General features: G+C 44.1%; 1 protein-coding gene across 2 annotated transcripts in view; it reads right to left on the reverse strand.

The window, feature by feature from the left end:
* Window positions 1-18,055, reverse strand: part of PAPOLG (poly(A) polymerase gamma) — a 522,398-nt gene that overhangs the window by 319,085 nt on the left and 185,258 nt on the right. The gene's annotated exons all lie outside the window — the stretch shown is intronic.

An 18,055-nucleotide genomic window follows, 5' to 3' on the forward strand; every position in this document is an offset into this window, starting at 1 on the left:
GAGGTCACTAGAAACTCTCGAGTAAACAAGGAGTTTTAACTTCCCTGGATAGACAAGAGATTAGCTTCTGACAACCATATAACATGACAACTTTGCTCCCTCAGAATAAAGAGTGTCTCTAGAGTAGTGTGAAAACAATAGACAATTATTTCACTCAGTCAATCGTGCATACTTAGTTTCACCAGAGTGCAGAGAAATAGAGACGGGCGTTTTCAATAAAAGGTGTTATTGAGCAGTCTTCTTTCTCATGCAAGAGAAATGAATTGCCACAATTGCAATACTTATCATGAAGTTAAGTGCGTACAGTAAAAGGAGAATTATGAAATAATACTGTAAAAGCATTGATATGGTTTCTTAGCCATATGATACTTTAAAATGGATAAAATATATACATACATAAATACATTGACTAACATACTCAACTGGTGCTTCTAATCTACACCTACCCCGGTGTACCTAACCTAAGCCTAATACGTGGGAAGGAGTAAGTAGCAGTTTAAGTTAAGTTGGGTTTTGCCAAGGATCTGAATTAAGAATTCTCTTAAGGGTTTAGTCAGCTCCGTACCTTGGTAATAGAATGTAGGAGGTCTTGTATCTCTCTCTCAGGACTCTATATCCCAGCAACCCGCAAGCGTGGCTGGAAACACCGGAGCTGGATTTTCTCAGCTGGAGAAAAAGACAGTGTCTTCCTCAGTGCGTCAAAACGGGAGGGGCGGCTTCCTTTGGCTCCTCGCATCAGCTGGGCTTCCGGGCAAGTAGATAGCCGCTCTGCTCCAAACCACAGTGTCTTTGCTTAAGGCAACGTTGGTATATTTATACCTGAAAGGTGCCGGGTTTGACGTAAGGTTGGACATAAGATGTCACCAAGAACTAACCGTTCTTTCCGACTCTAGAAGTTCTTGTGCAAATCAAAACAAGAGCAGGGAGATTTCCCGGGCTGCTGGAGGCTTGGTTTGTTTAAAGAACGCGTTGTACTTTCTAGGAGTCTAGGGGAGTAGCCTTGCTGTATTTGGACTGCATGGGCTATTACTAAATATGGATATGATTCTTATGCCTCTATAAGGATACTATTCATTATATGCCAGTAATATTTTGCATGGAACGAAGAGAAGAGGTCTTTATATTAAATAACCAGATACTTACAAACTTGGTCGCATATAACATCTCCGTATATTCAAATATATGGAACATTTCCATTTATTATTTAAATATGGAGGCACTCCACCTTTTGATTTCTTTTCTTTTTGAAGATTGCGGTATCAGAACTTTGTGGTTTCTTGTAATATAATGATACCCATGCCCGGGGGTTTTAGAGTTACACACCGTAGTTCTGATATCAGAAAGACGTTCTTTCTTCCCTTTCTCATGTTCAGGATTTCTATTGGCTGAGGGAGTGCGAATCAGCAGCTTCCGTAGTGATGCTCCTAACGAAAACGGCAAAGGTAGTTATTGCTTTCAATCAGGTCCGCAGGCCGTACGATATACGGTGCTCTAATCACACGCGGGGAACCACCACGTGACCTTGGTTTACCGTTGACCCTATTTAGCGACTTGATCGGTCTTTGATAAGCGACCGATCTCTGAGGAGTAACTTTCGTTCTTCCTAACATTACGGCATAATAACATAAAAGTAGTTTCAGTATAATAATGATCATATCGATGGAGTGCATTTTGAAGCTACCCATTGACCGGATTACACGTAGCTTTTCTCAACTCTTTTAAAGTCTGGGATTACTATTGGCTGTGAGATAACCAATCAGTGGCTCCTGCTCCTGAGCTTAACCAATCCCCATGCCCTTTATGAAAAGGTGAGCGTAGACATGGCTTCCAACGAGGTCCGCGGGCCGTGTGACCCACAGCGCCTCCACCATTGGTTATGAATCGCCATATCACTAGCAGAGCAATGTCACGTCGGTACCTCCCCCTTGGCTTAGGACGAAGCCAGAGGTACCGACAGACAGGTGAGGTGTAGGAGGTCTTTTTTCGCCGCTCCTCTCTTCAACATATCTTTGTGACGGATTCTGCTCAAATTAGTTAGGACCTTTTGACAACACTCGTATTTTTGTATCTTGAGAACAAGTTGCAAAATTCTAAATTGACTATTTGGGATGGCTGAGACTTTCCCAAGCAATTTTTGCAACTTTCGATCTGTTCAAATACAAATGGTTGTACGGGTCCAATTCACCCAATACTTACAATAACGATACTGGGCACACCATAATTCTGTGTGCTTTCTTAACAACATTCAGTTCTACGTCGTTGTGATAACCCGTGATATTTTGAGCCGTCTCTATTTTAAAGTGTCTTAAAAACAAGTTTTTCTGAATGCCTCCTTGAGGAGAGCACATGTAATAGATATTTTCATGTTGGGTTTTACCTAGTCTGGAAAACCCACATATATGTGAATGATTATTCTCTATTACTACAGAGCGGGGCCTCTTTTTCTGAGCAGTGGCCAGGAGAGGTGAGGTTTACTCCCAAGAATATTTGGGTGAGTAGAACAATCTATAAAAAAAAAATTTCGAGCACTCTCTGTGAAGGTTGACTTTGAAACCAATTGCTAAACTTTCCAAATAAATGTTTGACAGGTGGCACGAGGTATATGTGGTAGATATATGTGTGTTTTGGAATTTTTTCAGGAAAGAATCCATTAGAAAGTTTGAAAATACCGACGCAGAAGGTAGCTCGCTGACGGTACAGTATCCAGCAATTTGTGGTAACTTAATGCAATTTAATTTTGATTGTTGTACGTCATTGCAGTAGTGTAAATTCTAGGTCCTGATGAAAGCCTGGTAATGGAGATGCCCCTGCATGGCAGAAACATGTTGACCACTACAAACATCTAGTTTGGACAGTCATTATTTCAGACTGTCTTACACTTTCTCCTTTTAATCTTGACACCATGATTCATCCCCAATAAAAGTTTCCCTTGATATCATGGTAGCCAATCTTAAAATAGCACTGTTTTGATTTTTGTTCACAATTTATCTTCACTGCAATTATTCCTTTTTTCCTCCACACCATTTCACCCACACATTACATTCTGGGTCGGATCCATCGCTGGAGGTCTTGTGGAAGTGGAGAAACACACATCGGGTGTGTCTCCTTACCCAGACCTTGACCTGCTATAATCCCAGATGATGAAGCTCCGCCATTTGGGTGGGCTGATGGGATTCATTTCCTACGTTTCACACATATAGCTACTCCCACACATAGCCTCTCAGTCTTTATTGCTCAGTTCAGACCACTACTAGTCTCCTGTTTTTTCTACTATTTATTATAACCATATAAGGGCATAAATCGGGAATATTGAATTAGGGTCCTAGAGAGAAACACAACATCCACTCCACAAATTAATGTCCATCATTACTAAAAACTAAGCAATATTAAACATAACGATGCATGTGTGTTTTCCAACCCACCCCAAAATACAAATTTCGCATTTGAAATGGTATATGGTAAATACACGAAAATGAGTATTGGTACTGTACGCTTTTCAAGCAGTGTTATCATTCAGTTAAATGCATATATATATATCAGCTGAATGAATTGCGAAAATTACACATAAATGGCTCTGTATACAGAAAAGAAGGTCAAGACCATTCCATCACATTTATACAAATGCTGTACATGTGCTAGAGGCAAAATATTGTCTCCTAAAATAGAAGCTCTGTTCTCTAAGAATAGTTCTACTTTAAGAAGAGTACTTTGTGCCAAAAAAAGGGTAAATATTTTGGAAGTGAAAAAAAATAATTTCGCTCTCAAGGGAAAAATAGTTCCAAATGTATGTTTTCAGTAGCTAAAAACTGAAGGCCGAATTCAGAGTTCAGGGAACGCTGTGTGCTCGTTTAAAAAAGTTATTCTTTTTGTTCAGGGGAGATCATCATTTCAGACACTCGCAAAAAAATTGTTCTACAACTTCAGGTGAAAGTTCGACCAAGTTCGAAAATGCTGAAATTGTGCATATGTGAGAATGATTGCTATCATAGATGTCAGGATCAGCAATGCTCACTGAAGGTTGTACCTGTTTGGTGCTGCTTTCCTCTCGTACTTCACTGCCACCTACTCGTAGTGGTGAAGTCTCAACGAAAGCCGTCATCAGAATCGGTAACCGCTGGGGACAACCCGATGCATGAGTCGTTACCGGACCTAGCAAGGTATCTATATCCATTGGTACTGCTGATGGTAGTGTAAGACAGATGTCCAACACGCATTCTTCTCCGCATAGCAGACATCGAAGCACAGGTAAGACGCAATCTTGCCAGATAGGTCTGAATGAAAGAAACCAGGTTGCACTTCGATCTCTTAGCCGGGCTAATCCGAGGACTTTAGTGATGCGGTCCCAGTAGCGTATAGCTAGGATCGTTTCTCCCATCGTTGCTGGAGTCTTGTCTGTGGCTTGGCTTGCCATATCGGAGCAAAAGGATCAAAAATAAAATTGCTGCTACGAGTCCCAAAAGTAAAGGCAGACCGCCGAAGACAGAATGGACAAAATTCGGAAACATGCCCAGAACTGTTTCAAAGGGTGTTAACAGTCTCGAAAAAAATGTCATAAATACATGTGCGATGCCACTGGTATCAGACATGTTTAAAATTTGGCTTAACATTTCTACAAAATGTACGGGGCAATTTGTTGATAATAGGGAATGTATCTCTGCTGCTGTCCTTGCAACTTGCAGATCATACGTCTTTGGACGAGGTTAAAGGCACAGTTGTTTGTAAAAGAATGGATTTCATTCTGCTTAAAGTATCAATTCGAATAGAAGAGATATTCAAAGAAGGCCATATTCCCGCCTCCATGTCTGGATTGCTGTTTGGATAAAATACTTGCATACAGCAAGTGACCATGGAACTAACGCTCACGAGATAGGCTTTTCCTGGCACCATGCCACAACAGCTGTGGTCACTTATTAGAACGTAGCTGCCGTTGGAAAGCTGTCTAAAAAATGGCTCTATCTGTGCTGCAGGAGTGCCGTGCAGGTGACATGAAAGGTTATTTGAAGACCCTTCGCAGGCTCCATGCAAGTTAATACCTTGACACAGAAGTGTACCACTCAGTGATTTTTTACAATTATTACCACCAAGGAATACCTCTTTTTTCCCTTCACTATAACATTTGTGTGTATAAGGTAATTTCCATGTTGACTTGATGTATCCTTTACCCACCCTTTCATACAGGCCTGCTGGTATATATTTTTGGCAATACTTAAACTGGAAAGTTGTTATTGGGATTGTAATCGTTCCATGTATTATCCATTCAATGACAGGTCTCTCTGACATTGTCAATGGTAATCTCTCAAGTTTTTCAATGCTCAGAATCGTATAGTCTGCTCCTTTTTGTGCCAAACTGATTTGTTGATCAGTAAGGTTAAAGATAGAGAATAATGACGTTACGTTGATTAAACGCCATGGCACGTAGCCTGAACGCAGATTTTGCAACGTCCAGCCAAGCTGTACAATAGAACGGAATTGGGACTGACCATGTTGTAACATTAGCAAGTCCTGCTCTATTATATCAATAGCAGATGATACAATGCTGTCCAGTGAATATATTTGAGGACAGAGTCGTTAACCCATTGTCCACTACAAAAAGTGATTTTTCCAAATTTATACGATCAATTTCTTGTATTTTTTCAGCTGTTTCAATTTGTGTTACTTTCCAAGCCTCGTAAGCAGCGTATATACCGGCGTATATGAAACGTTTTTAACGCTGTTTGCGAGGTCCAAGTATGAAATCTCGCAAGTCAGCACCGTCTTTAAGTAAAGTCAAGTGTTGCTTAATTTCAGCCAGTGTGGATTTCTGTAGCCATTCAAGGTAGAGTTTCCCTACACTGTATGTTGTAACTATCCCTGGATGTTGTCTCTGGGAGTATCTAGGGTCTGGCCTGGTCTGTTTAAACCCCTGTGTTTTGTTCAGGAATCTATCTTGACAGTTATTTGTGTCTGTGGGCCAGATACACCATTTGTTCCAATCAGGAGATGTTCTATTTTGGTGTAAAATATGGGATACGTCTATCTCCACATCTGTAGTGCTATTACTATCAGGCATGGGCTTCGGAATAGACTGTTTATTTAAGTCTTTTATCTTGGCTAAACCAAGACAGGTTGTTTGCTGAATGGTGTCATTCAGGAATATTAATTGTTCTGGGATCATGCAGGCTCTAAATGCTTCTAAACCTTGGACCTGCCATTCTTTTGTAGCCCAGATGGTTTTTGTTTCAATGTTTTTCCAGAATTCAAAACCTAATGTAGTGATTTTTTCATAAAATGTTTCAGAATAAATCAATTTAGTATTTGTCAACATTGTTTTCATTCCGGTCTTATTTAACATTTTAAAATAAAACGTTTCTGCATCACTTGTGTTAAAACCTGAGAAGTATGGGAATTTCTCATAAAATGTTTGAGCTGCCTTTAGGCGGTGTTGCACAATGTTCCCATTGATTATAATTTAAAAAATTTCTAGGTTGAGCAGATGTATGCAAATAGTGAGGACCATAGTGATTATAACAGTATAACTCTTCATAATTTGATGAACCCTGCAAATAATCATGTTCTGTAAATTTGGCTGACATTACTAAATCGGACATCATATTAATATTTTCAAAGTCCCAATTATCAGAGAAACTGCTTGGTTTTACAAAGTCACTTAATGAAACCTTGAACTGGTGTGGATATTTCAAGAGCTCAATCGGGCCATACATTTCACAGGGGTGGGGAATTCCTATCTCCCGACGCCCGAGACATCTAGATTTCTTAGGAGGGCAAGAGGTTTTAATTTGCATTTTGTCCAAAGGACAAGTAGACAGATTTATGGTAAAACGATACACAGCTGTTCAACCCTGTAGGTCACAGCCAGTAAATAAGTTGCTCTGAGCAGTTTATTGGCAGCGAAAGGGTCAATGTAAAAGCTGGGACCTGCACTTTAATTTCCCCAGAGCAGAACAACAAAAGCTTGTTTGACTTCCAGGCCCTCCCTGGTCCTTTTATTTTCATCAAGCACGAGACGCACATCAAGCTTTTGCAGCTCCAGTACACTCCAGCAATGGCATGTAAGAGGCTGCTTATTTTCTGCCTCTTGGCCCCTTGCTCTGACTTGAACTGTATGACCCCCTCCCTTTCTTGTATTCTCTGCTCCACTCCTGGGCCTCATAGGGCTCCAATATCCCTGCTCATCTTCAAATCACTTTGCTTTCCCTTCTCATGCACCCCCTGCTTGGCACTTTGCATTTCCTGTACACCTTATGTTACACCTGGTGCCAAAACCTGCTAACCCCATCACCCTCCGCCGCCCTCTGACATCCCTGACCCACTCGCCTTGGCCTCTCATTTCTTACGTCATCGAGGGCTTACATTAAAGCTCATTAGTTTCCACATGGGCTTTCATGCAGGCCTAAGGCCACCCCTAATTCTGTCCTTGCACTAGGCCTCTCATCTCACTTTGTGCCTGCACCAGGGGCATTGTGAACACACCGCTGTAGCAACTGCAGCAGCTGTAGAGTTTTTGATGGGCCTCTACAATCTGCAGGTCCGCAGACAAATGCCCATAATGGACTTGAAAGGGTGGGTGGGAGAGTGAGTGAAAGGGTGGATGAATAGATGCATGGATGAATAGTGAAAGAGGGGATGGATAGATGCATGTATGAATAAGTGAAAGGGTGGAAGTACAGATGCATGGAGGAATACGTGCAAGAGTGGATGGTAGATGCATGCATACATTAATGAGTGAAAGGGTGAATGGATAGATGCATGTATGAATAAGTGAATGGGTGGATGTATAAATGCATGGGTGAATACGTGCAAGAGTGGATGGTAGATGCATAAATGAATGAGTGAAAGGGTGAATGGATAGATGCATGTATGAATGAGTGAAAGGCTGGATGTATAGTTATATGAATGAGTGGAGTGAAAGGGTGGATGTTTAGATGCATAAATGAATGAGTGAAAGGGTGGATGGATAGGTGCATGTATGAGTAGATGGATAGATGCATGTATGAATAAGTGAATGGGTGGATGTATAAATGCATGGATGAATACGTGCAAGAATGGATGATAGATGCATAAATTAATGAGTGAAAGGCTGGATGTATAGTTGGATGAATGAGAGGAGTGAAAGGGTTGATGTTTAGATGCATGCATGAATGAATAAGTGAAAGGGTGGTTCGATAGGTGTATGGATAAATGAGTGGATGGATAGATGCATGTATGAATAAGTGAAAGGGTGGATGTATAGAATGCATGGATGAATACGTGCAAGAGTGGATGATAGATGCATACATTAATGAGTGAAAGGGTGAATGGATAGATGCATGGATGAATGAGTGAAAGGCTGGATGGATAGATGGATGAATGAGTGGAGTGAAAGGGTAGATGCATGGATGAATGAGTGGATGGATGCAAGGATAGATGTGTGAAAGAATGGTAGGATAAGGGTGAATGAAGGGATGGGTGAGTGGATGGATAGGTTGAAAGTGGATTGATGAGTGAAAGGATGGATGGCGTATTGAACGGGTGGATTCATGGGCGAGAGAGTAGATGAATAGATGGCTGAGTGGGTGGGGATGTATGGATGGGTTGGTGGCTGGGTGGAAGGGTTGATGGATGGATGGGTGGACAGTTGAGTGTAAAGGTGGATGGAGGGATTATTGAAAGGGTGGATGGATATATGATGGAAACGGAAGCTGGACGGGTGAAAGGGTGGATGGACGAGCGAAAGCATAAATAGAGGAAGTGAAAGGGTAGGTGGATAGGTGAGTGAAAAGGAGGATGGATGGGGTGGGTGGATGGATGAGTGGAAGGATGAATGGAAGGATGAGTGAAAGGGTGGATGAATAGGAGTGAAAAGGAGGATGTGTGGAGTGAAAGGATGGATGAGTAAAAGGAAGGCGGGATGGATCAGTTAGATCGATAGGTTTGGAGATGGCAGGATAGGTTTGAACAGGGGCTTCCTGAACGCCCCCTTTAGTAGCTACAGTAGAGGTGGAGCTCTTGATGGGCCTCTTCTGTCTGCAGCTCGGCAGACAAAGATTTGTAATTAATGTGAAAAGATGAATGGATGTTTGGGTGAAAGGATGAGTGAGTGGAAGTGTGGCTGGCTAGACGGATGGATGGATGATTAAGTGACCGGGATGGTTGAGTGACGGGGTTGGTGGATGGACAAAGGATGTTATAATGAAGGAAAGGGTGAATGAGTGGATGGGTTACAGGGTGTAAGGATTAGAGAGCAAAAGGATGGATGAGTGTAAAGGATAAATGGATGGATGAGTGGAAGGATGGATTGATGGATGGGTCGAAGGGAGGGTGGAAGGATGAGTGAAAGGGAGGGTGGATAGATGAGTGAAAGGGAGGGTTTATGGATGAGCAAAAGGATGGCAGGATGGTTGAAATGGATAGGTTTGGAGATGGATGGGTAGGTTTGGATATGGATAAGCAGATGGGCTGACAGATTAACAGATGGACGAACAGATTGGTGAAAGGATAATGGATAAAAGAATGAATGGGTGCCAATGTAAAGGTGAAATGCTAGATATCAGTGGGTGAAAGGATGAATGGGATAGATGCTTAGATGGAAGAGACAAGAGAGCTATGTTGGCGAGGATTCCAATTACTTTTTTCGCTTGCTTGGTGTCATAAGAACTTTGGATCAACGTGGGGGGTATTTTAATTTTCTGGTTACTCACTTGGCCTACACTATTCTCCTTTCTCTACTGTGGGATTATCAGGTAGGCGTGGTGCTGTATGCCAGCGCGTTCATACTAGACTGCTAGTATTTGGTCTCATAAAGACCACATTGCCATAGAAATTCCTGGCACTGAACAAAACTACTTTGTAAAAGAGCAGAATGCTGTTACACACAAGGAAGCCAGCTCACAGATAGGCAGAGATAGCATTTTAATAAAAACAAAAGGTCTTGGTTAACTCAGATTTAATTAGGGGCTCAATGTGAAAGTCACAAAAGTGCACCCATGATATATGTCCTTGTATTAATGCAGATTTACGTTTTTCATGTATTCACATGAATTTCCTCAAGTAGGCCAGGAACCCGTAGTCCTAGAAAATATTTGTGAATTGCATCTTAGCATGAGCAAATATGAATATGCCCCAGCGGAAATCTGTTGAGTGTTTATAAGTTCACTTTTTCTCCAACCACATTTTTCCCAGCCCTGGAAGAAACTTTACTTCTGCCATTGCAAGGGGTAAATTGCCAACCTTTCTCAGTATGGGAAAAGATTAGAGAAGAGCTGGTGAAAAACTCAAAAATTCAAATCCTTCTATAGTATTTGCCTGACATAACCAGAGAGGCTTTTATCAGAGCTCTTCTATAAATAGATTGCAGCCATTATTTGACGGCGCACTACATGGCACCAAAGGGACAAGTGGATTTTGTTACAGGACATGTAGATTTATGAAGCTACTTGTCCCATGGACAAGTACATATTTTATTAAATTCCAAACCCCTGATTTCATAATCCGTTTTGTCCCATGCTACCCCACCGGGTATTGGATTGGCTGTGATGTTCACTGATGACAGATCTCTTTTCTCGATGTGGGAGGATGTGTGAGGCTTTAGGACCAAGTTGATGTTCTGACTTGCTGTGTCCATTGTACTATATGTTCCACCAATGAATCTACCCAAACATAAAACCATGATGAGCCAAAGCAGGAGGAGAAGTACACCTAACAATCCAAAATTCAATCCATGGTGAAATCAGATACGTTTTTTAGTTGGTGAAAAAGTTGTCATTTTTTCTTTGAAAGTTTTTGTTGCTGGCGTTTCTTCATGCTCGCTTGGATCTTCAGAGAAGTCATCGAAATTGATGAAGTAGCCAGATGCAGTTCTGTCAATTGTTGGAAGTGCTTCCGGATTTTCTTTAGTCTTTGGATCTTTCTTTGAGACATTAGTATAGTCCGATGCTACATCGTTGTAGATTGGTGTTTCTTGATCAACTGTTGCAATTTGGGTTTCAAGAGGCACAAGTTCCATGGCTTTGTTGCATAGTCCTTTTTTATTCACTGCAGGTTTATCAAAAGTGATTAGTCTTTCAGTTTGAACCTCTGATTGTAGCAAGATTTGGTCTTCTGCTATTTCTTGGGAGTCCACTGGGTCTACTACTTATTATTGGCCACATGATTGTGGTCTTACCAGGTCGATGGATACAACTCGGTTCTCCTTTTTACCAGCAAAGGGCGGTAGTACAACTGATCTTGTTCCGCTGACAGCTAAGACAGGTACTGCTTTTCTGTAAGAAGGCCCAAATTCCTTCTTTACTGCGATCTTCTCTCTGACTAGATCCCCAATCTTTGGAATCCAGACAGGTCTTGCTGGGACAGGTGGTTTTTCTTCAGTGGCCGTTGGCTTCAGCTTTAGATTACTCAGACTTCTTCTTGCTTCATTTAAGTCCTGTAAAACAGCCAAACGGTCTTTGATATCAAAGGCTTTTTCTTCTACCACTGAAGTGTGACTATCTAAGTCCTGGATATGCATTCTAGTACCGAACAATAGTTCGTAGGGAGTGAAACCTTTTAGAGAATTTCTTGGCAGATTGTTAAGACTACGTTGGACACTTGTTAAATGTTTGACCCACCCATCACCCGAACCGAATACTCTCGCCGTTATAGATTGCTTTATGTCACGGTTTTTTCTTTCCACTACCTCATTTCCCTCAGGATGGAAGGGAGAAGAGTACCGCAATGCAATGCCCATGCTGGTCATGGCCTCTTTGTAAGCCCTAGAGCTAAATGCAGGACCCTGGTCAGAATGTAGCATGCCAATTGCGTATATGCCAATAAAGACTCGCAAATATTTTATAACAGTTCTAGCATCAGCCGAGCGCTGGGGCCACATCCAAATTAATCTCGTGCAGGAATCCACTGCGACCAGGATATATTTATAGTTGCCGTCCCTTTGTAAGGGACCACAGTGGTCCAGGTAAACACACGCTAATGGTTTATCTGAGATTAGAAGGGGCGTCTATGCTGGTCGTTTCACTGTTGATACTTTCATTCTTTGGCATATTTCACATTCTAGAACATAGTTCCTAGCTTGTTTTCTCATGCGCGGCCACCAATATCGGTCTTAATAATGATATTGTGGCTGAAACACCAGCGTGTGCAGAAGCGAGCCCTTCGTGTGCACTACAATTAGTCCTAATCTGTGTTCCATGTTTGGAATTGCCCTATCCCTCACTCCAGGGATTCGAGCAAAAGGAACATTATTCGCATCAGTTATGTATGAGTACTTTATTGGAAAGCCTTTCGGGAGTGTTTTTCTATCATCTTTTACTGACGCACTGACAGCTTGCATTATATCGCTGTCTATTTTTGTTTTTGACCGGGTGATAGCAGTTACGGAAGCAGTTTGCACAGCTGCCTTCACGGCCTCATCAGCCAATGAATTCCCCGCAACGTGAACGCAATCACGTTGATGACTCAGTGTATGTATCACGTGAGTCTTTTGTAGTTCTTTCTACAAGAGAACTACTTGTTCCCAAAGTGTTTTATGCTTGATTGTGCCACCTTTTGCATCTTTGAAGCCGTTTTGAACCCAGTTCTGCAAGTATTCATTATAAGACTGGACGAAATTTTATGAATCGCATACTATTAGTGTGGGGAATTCGCGATCGGTATTTTCAAGCACCATCTTAAATGCTAGTAGTTCAGCGCGCTGAGCTGTACAATCTCCTAGAGATTGGGTTTTAGTGACCAGTGGTCTAAATTTTCCTTCGTGCCAACGACCTTTAACAATCACGCACGCAGCACTGTAAGCTTGTTTACCCCCAACTGCGGGTTGTGCTGATCCGTCTGTATATATTATACAGCCAAAATGTTCTAGAGGTAGGATTTCGGTCGGTAGAGGACATTCATATTCATATTGGAGAAATTCTTGTGTTTTTAAATTGGGATCAAATTTATATATTACGTCTGTTGCAGCAAGAGAATTAACCCATTTTATCCATCTCGGATGTAGTGCTTTGGCATTTGGAATGCTTGCTTTTGTTACTGCGTCAAGGGCAGGTACTGGTGTAACGATTATTCGTTTACCTTGTGCTAGGGCTCTCTTTTGCTGCAGCAGTTTGAACCGCAGTTCGAATTTTTTCAGTAGAACTGAATTTCATTTCAGCTTGTGTGTACAAATGTGATTTGTAAGCTATTGGTACCGTTTCTCCCTCATTAGAGGTTAGGTACGTGAATCCGCATCTTCCTGGGATGACTCGGATTACAAGGTTGCGTACGTTTTTGCGAGTTTGTAATTTTGTTTTAGTTAACATGTCTGTTTGTAATGATCTTAAAATTTCTGTGTGTTTCTGAGTCCAATTTATTGGTTTGAAATGAGGTTTTATTACTTCATAGAGAGGTTTAACCCTCTCTGCATAATTTAGAATGTATGTTCTTCCGAAATTCAGGAAACCTAGTATTGATTGTAAATTCTTCAGCGTTTTAGGTGCTTGGAGTACAGCACACTTCTCTAAGAAGTTGTCTGCTAGGCTTTTGCCTTCACTTGATAATTCGTATCCTAAAAATACGACAGTGGGATGGGCAATTCGTGACTTTTTAAAGTTGAATTTGTAACCCTCAGCCGCAAACCCAAGTATTATGGTGTTCACTCTTTTCAAGTGAGTCTCCAGGTCATCATCTCTGAGATAGATGTCATCGACATAAGATAATGCCTCATCATCATATATTTGTAGTAACTGTTACTCTTGCTGAGAATAATCCTGGGCTATTCTTTTTTTTTTTTTTTAATTCTTTTTATTGTTGCATCAGTAGTATCACCGCTAAGGAAAAAGGTAGACAGACGGTAGGGTGTCAACATTCCGCCCTATCCGCCAGGAACGCAACTTTTCTCAGTAGTTACATCATATCATACCCTGCAGTAATAGCTTCGTATTCAAACTAGCAAGAGTAAGAACAAGTAAACCAAAACCCAACAGAATCCCCGGAACAGCCGCCCGCCAACCCTCCACACCCCCCCCACCCCTTGGTCCCCACCCTCTCTCGACGTGTCTCATCCGACAATCACGCACACAAGAACAGGTATTAATGTAGTCACATAACACTCAGGAGTCCCCACTGTGCACACCATCCCATCCAGGTGTTCCCCTCCCACATTTTACTAGTCCACAGGGTCTCAATCTAGCCCATGGAATTGTCTCCATTTAGCCCATATTTTCCTGAATTTTTTGGGGCAGCCCCGTGCACGATAAGTAACTCTCTCCGCCGCCATGTACAGATCCAACCCCCTCCGCCATTCTTCCATGTTCGGTTTTTCGGGCGCTCCCCAGCATCTTGCGATGTCTCTTTTTGCCACTACTAAGGCCAGTACCAGAAAGATAGTCAAGGGGCGGGGCAGGTCTACATCTGTGATCGTACCCAACAATGCCAGTCTAGGGTCACGTGGTAAGGCCACCTCCAATACATCCTCCAGTTCCCGGAACACCTCCTCCCAGTATTCTTGAATTATATCACACCCCCACAGTGTATGGAAGAAATCACCTGTGTGTCGATGGCATCTAAGGCATGTTGTGTCTGGTATCCTACCCATTTTAAAGAGTCGTACCCTGTCAAAGTAAGATCTGTGCAGTATTTTAAATTGTATGAGGCGGAGTCTGGACTTAATAGCTACCTCACGGGGGTGCATGAGGGCGAGTTCCCAGTCTAGATCCTCCATGTCCCCCATATCCGCCTCCCATCTATCTCGTAGGGCTTGCAGGTCACCCAGCATATTGTTGGTTAGAGTCTTATACGTTAGGGATATCGCCCCACCCTGTATCTGTTCCTGCAGCAGTCTACCCTCCAGTGGTGCGTACTCTGGGAGATCTGCCAGTACAATGTTTTGTGCGCTCCAGGCATGTTTCAGTTGTAAATATTTGTAGTACTGAGTGTTGTGTAGGCCAAATTCTGCTCTGAGTGCCGGAAAGGTCTTTAATTCCCCTTTTGCAATCACGTCCCCTACCGTGGAGATGCCTATGTCATCCCACCTCCTAAAACCTTTCAGTTTATTCAGTTCTCCTAGCCACTTGCAGTACCACAGTGGTGTCCGACGAGTGATCCTCTTGTCCCAACCCATTCTTTTCGTTGCCCTACGCCACGCTGTCAACGTTATCTTAGTGGCGGGAAGGAAGTGCTGGCCTACCGCTTCCCCATAGAGGTAATGCAATATAGAATTGCGTGACCATTGAGACCTTTCCAGCGCATAGGTGGGGTGATCGGCCGCCGCATGGAGCCACTCGTTGATCGGGGCGAGGTGTTCCGCCCAATAATACGCCTCCAGGTTGGGAAGCGAGATACCCCCGCTATATTGGTGGCGCTGCAACGTGGTGAGGGCCACACGAGGTTGTTTTCCCAGCCACAGGAAGGCGCGCAGGTCCGCATGAATTTTAGTCAGAGTCGCCAATGGCAGGGGATAATACTCATTCTGGAGTGCATAGAGAAACTTGGGTAGTAGGACCATTTTATATAGTGCGGCACGGCCCAATAGGGTGAGCGGGAGTTGCCTCCATCTGTCCATTTCTGACCTTGCTTCTACCATTATCCTAGCCACGTTTGCAGTGTAGGAGCGTGTCCTATCTAGCGTTATATATACGCCCAGGTATTGGAAGCCGTCTGTCGTATGAATAAGCTGTCTCGGAAGGCACTCATGACGCTCCTTGCCTTGTGGGTCATAAAGGACCGATTTGTGCCAATTGATCGTGTGTCCCGCCCTCGCCCCGAATTCGCCTAGCTCCCCGAACAGTGCTGGAATTGTCCTGCTTGGGTCGGTCACGAACAATAGTACGTCGTCGGCATACAAAGATATTTTTTCCTGTGTGCCGTCAATAGTATCCCACCTAAAACCTCCGATATCCTGATTCTGTCTAATCCGTGTCGCTAAAATCTCAATCGTAAGGGTAAACAGGAGGGGGGGATAATGGGCAGCCCTGGCGCGTACCCCTACCAATGGGGAACTCACGGGACAGCCTTCCATTGATCCGCACTCTCGCCTTCGGGTTGGAGTACAGGAGCCGGACCCACTGCATGTATTTGGGACCAATCCCAAAACGTCGGAGGGTCTCCATCAGAAAGGGCCAGTGGACTGCATCAAATGCCTTCTCCGCGTCCAATGAGAGGAACCAGTGGGGTTCAGTTCTCTCACGGACCTCCTGTAGCCAGTTGTGAGTGCGACGGAGATTCAATTTGGTCGCCCTATCCGGAAGGAAACCGGACTGGTCCATATGCACCAACTCCGTGATTACCTGTCGCAACCGTCGAGCCAGGATAGTGGCCAGTACTTTCGTCTCCGTATTTAGGAGGGAGATTGGGCGGTAGGAGGAGCAGTCGTTTTTGGGTTTGCCCTCTTTGTAGATTGGGATAATAGTGGCCAAGACCAGGTCCGGAGGAAAACTCCCTGCATGGTATGCGTCCGTGAAGAGGTTCTTCACGTGTCGTTGCAACAGATCCGCCGTACGTTTAAAAAATTCTGCCGGGAAGCCATTGGGCCCGGGAGTCTTCCCCGGTTTCAACGCCGTCACAGCTTCAGAGATTTCGTCCAGCGTCAGATCCGCCTCCAGGGCTGCAGTAGCCTCCGCGGATAACGTCGGCAACTCCATACCACTTAAGTAGCGATGGGCGTCCTCACAGTCGCCCAGGTCCCTAGCTCTGTAGAAGTCCTCGTAATAGGTCGCGAAGGCCTCGGCTATGTCCCTATCCGTGTTAACCTGCCTGTTCCCCGGTAACGAGATCATATCCACCCATCTCGCCGCAGTTTCCCTCCTACTCAGCCAGGCTAAAAGTTTGCCCGACTTGTCACCGACATCATACAGTCGATGCAACGTCGCCAGTGCCTGAGTGCGCGCCTCATCCGTGACTAATTCCCTGTAACGTCTCTGTGCGTCAATCAATTTCCTGAGGCGGGCCTCTCCCTTCTGTTGGTGATACTCCGTTTCTAAATTTAAAATGGAGACCTCTTCACTCTCTACCTGACCCTGGCGCGACCTCCTAGCTTCTCCCAGCCTAGTTTGAATGCGGTCTCTCAGGACTGGTTTCATAGCCTCCCAGAGGGTAACACCAGAGTCCACCGAACCCTCATTTTCGGCCATGTACACCCGTATGTCTGCACGCACGCCCTTAAGTATTTCCGGGGTTTGGATGTCCCATGCCGCTAATCGCCATTGTGACTGCCTCACCCCTCTGTCTCGTCCCACCTGCACTAATAGGGGGGAGTGGTCGGAGATCCCCCGCGCCTTGTACTCTGCCAGGTCTCCAACCGTGATATCCTGCCTAGACATAAAAACATAATCCAACCTGGAGAAGACCTTGTGTGCCCCGGAGTAAAAGGAATAGGCTACTTGTGTTGGATGGAGCCAACGCCATACGTCGGTGAGGCCGAGGGTATTCATCTGCCGGACTAGGGCAGTTGTGGATCCCAGTGGGTGTGAAGTCCCCGACCTATCTTGTGTGGTGCACATGACATCATTAAAGTCCCCCCCCATTACTTGAGTTGTGTCAGCCGTGTCCAGTAGGATATTAGCAACCGCCTTCAGTGTGGGAGCCTGTAGCTTGGGTGGAGCGTACACTGATATGATCGTGAACCTACGTCTTTTCCACAACCCCTGGACTCCCGCATATGTGCCCTGAGGGTCTAGCCAAGTGCGTGTAATCGTGAACGGCGCCGATTTTTTAATAAGGATCGCCACCCCCCTGGAGTCTGCCGTGTATCCCGCATGTGCCAGGACAGTATATCTTCCCCGCGCAATAAATGCGCACTGGTTCCCTCTAAGGTGCGTTTCCTGGAGTAGGATGACGTCTGGTGTCAGTCGTCTGAGGTACGCATTAACTAAACCTCTCTTAATTTTCGACCCCAGGCCGTTCACATTCCAGCTTAGCACCGTGAACCCTGTGTCACCCGTGGGTGTAGCGTCTAGTGTACTTGCCATTGTGTTGCTCTGAACCTTCCCTGGGTGGGACCGTGACTTAGGGATGTCATCAACTGTGAGCTGGCGTGTCTCTGCTGTTCCTGAACGGGTTCCCCCCTCCCCCCCATAACCTTTGTAGACCCCAACCGGGGGAAAAAATTCTCCCG

Source organism: Lissotriton helveticus, chromosome 6, assembly GCF_964261635.1.
Source record: "Lissotriton helveticus chromosome 6, aLisHel1.1, whole genome shotgun sequence".
NCBI lineage: Eukaryota > Metazoa > Chordata > Amphibia > Caudata > Salamandridae > Lissotriton > Lissotriton helveticus.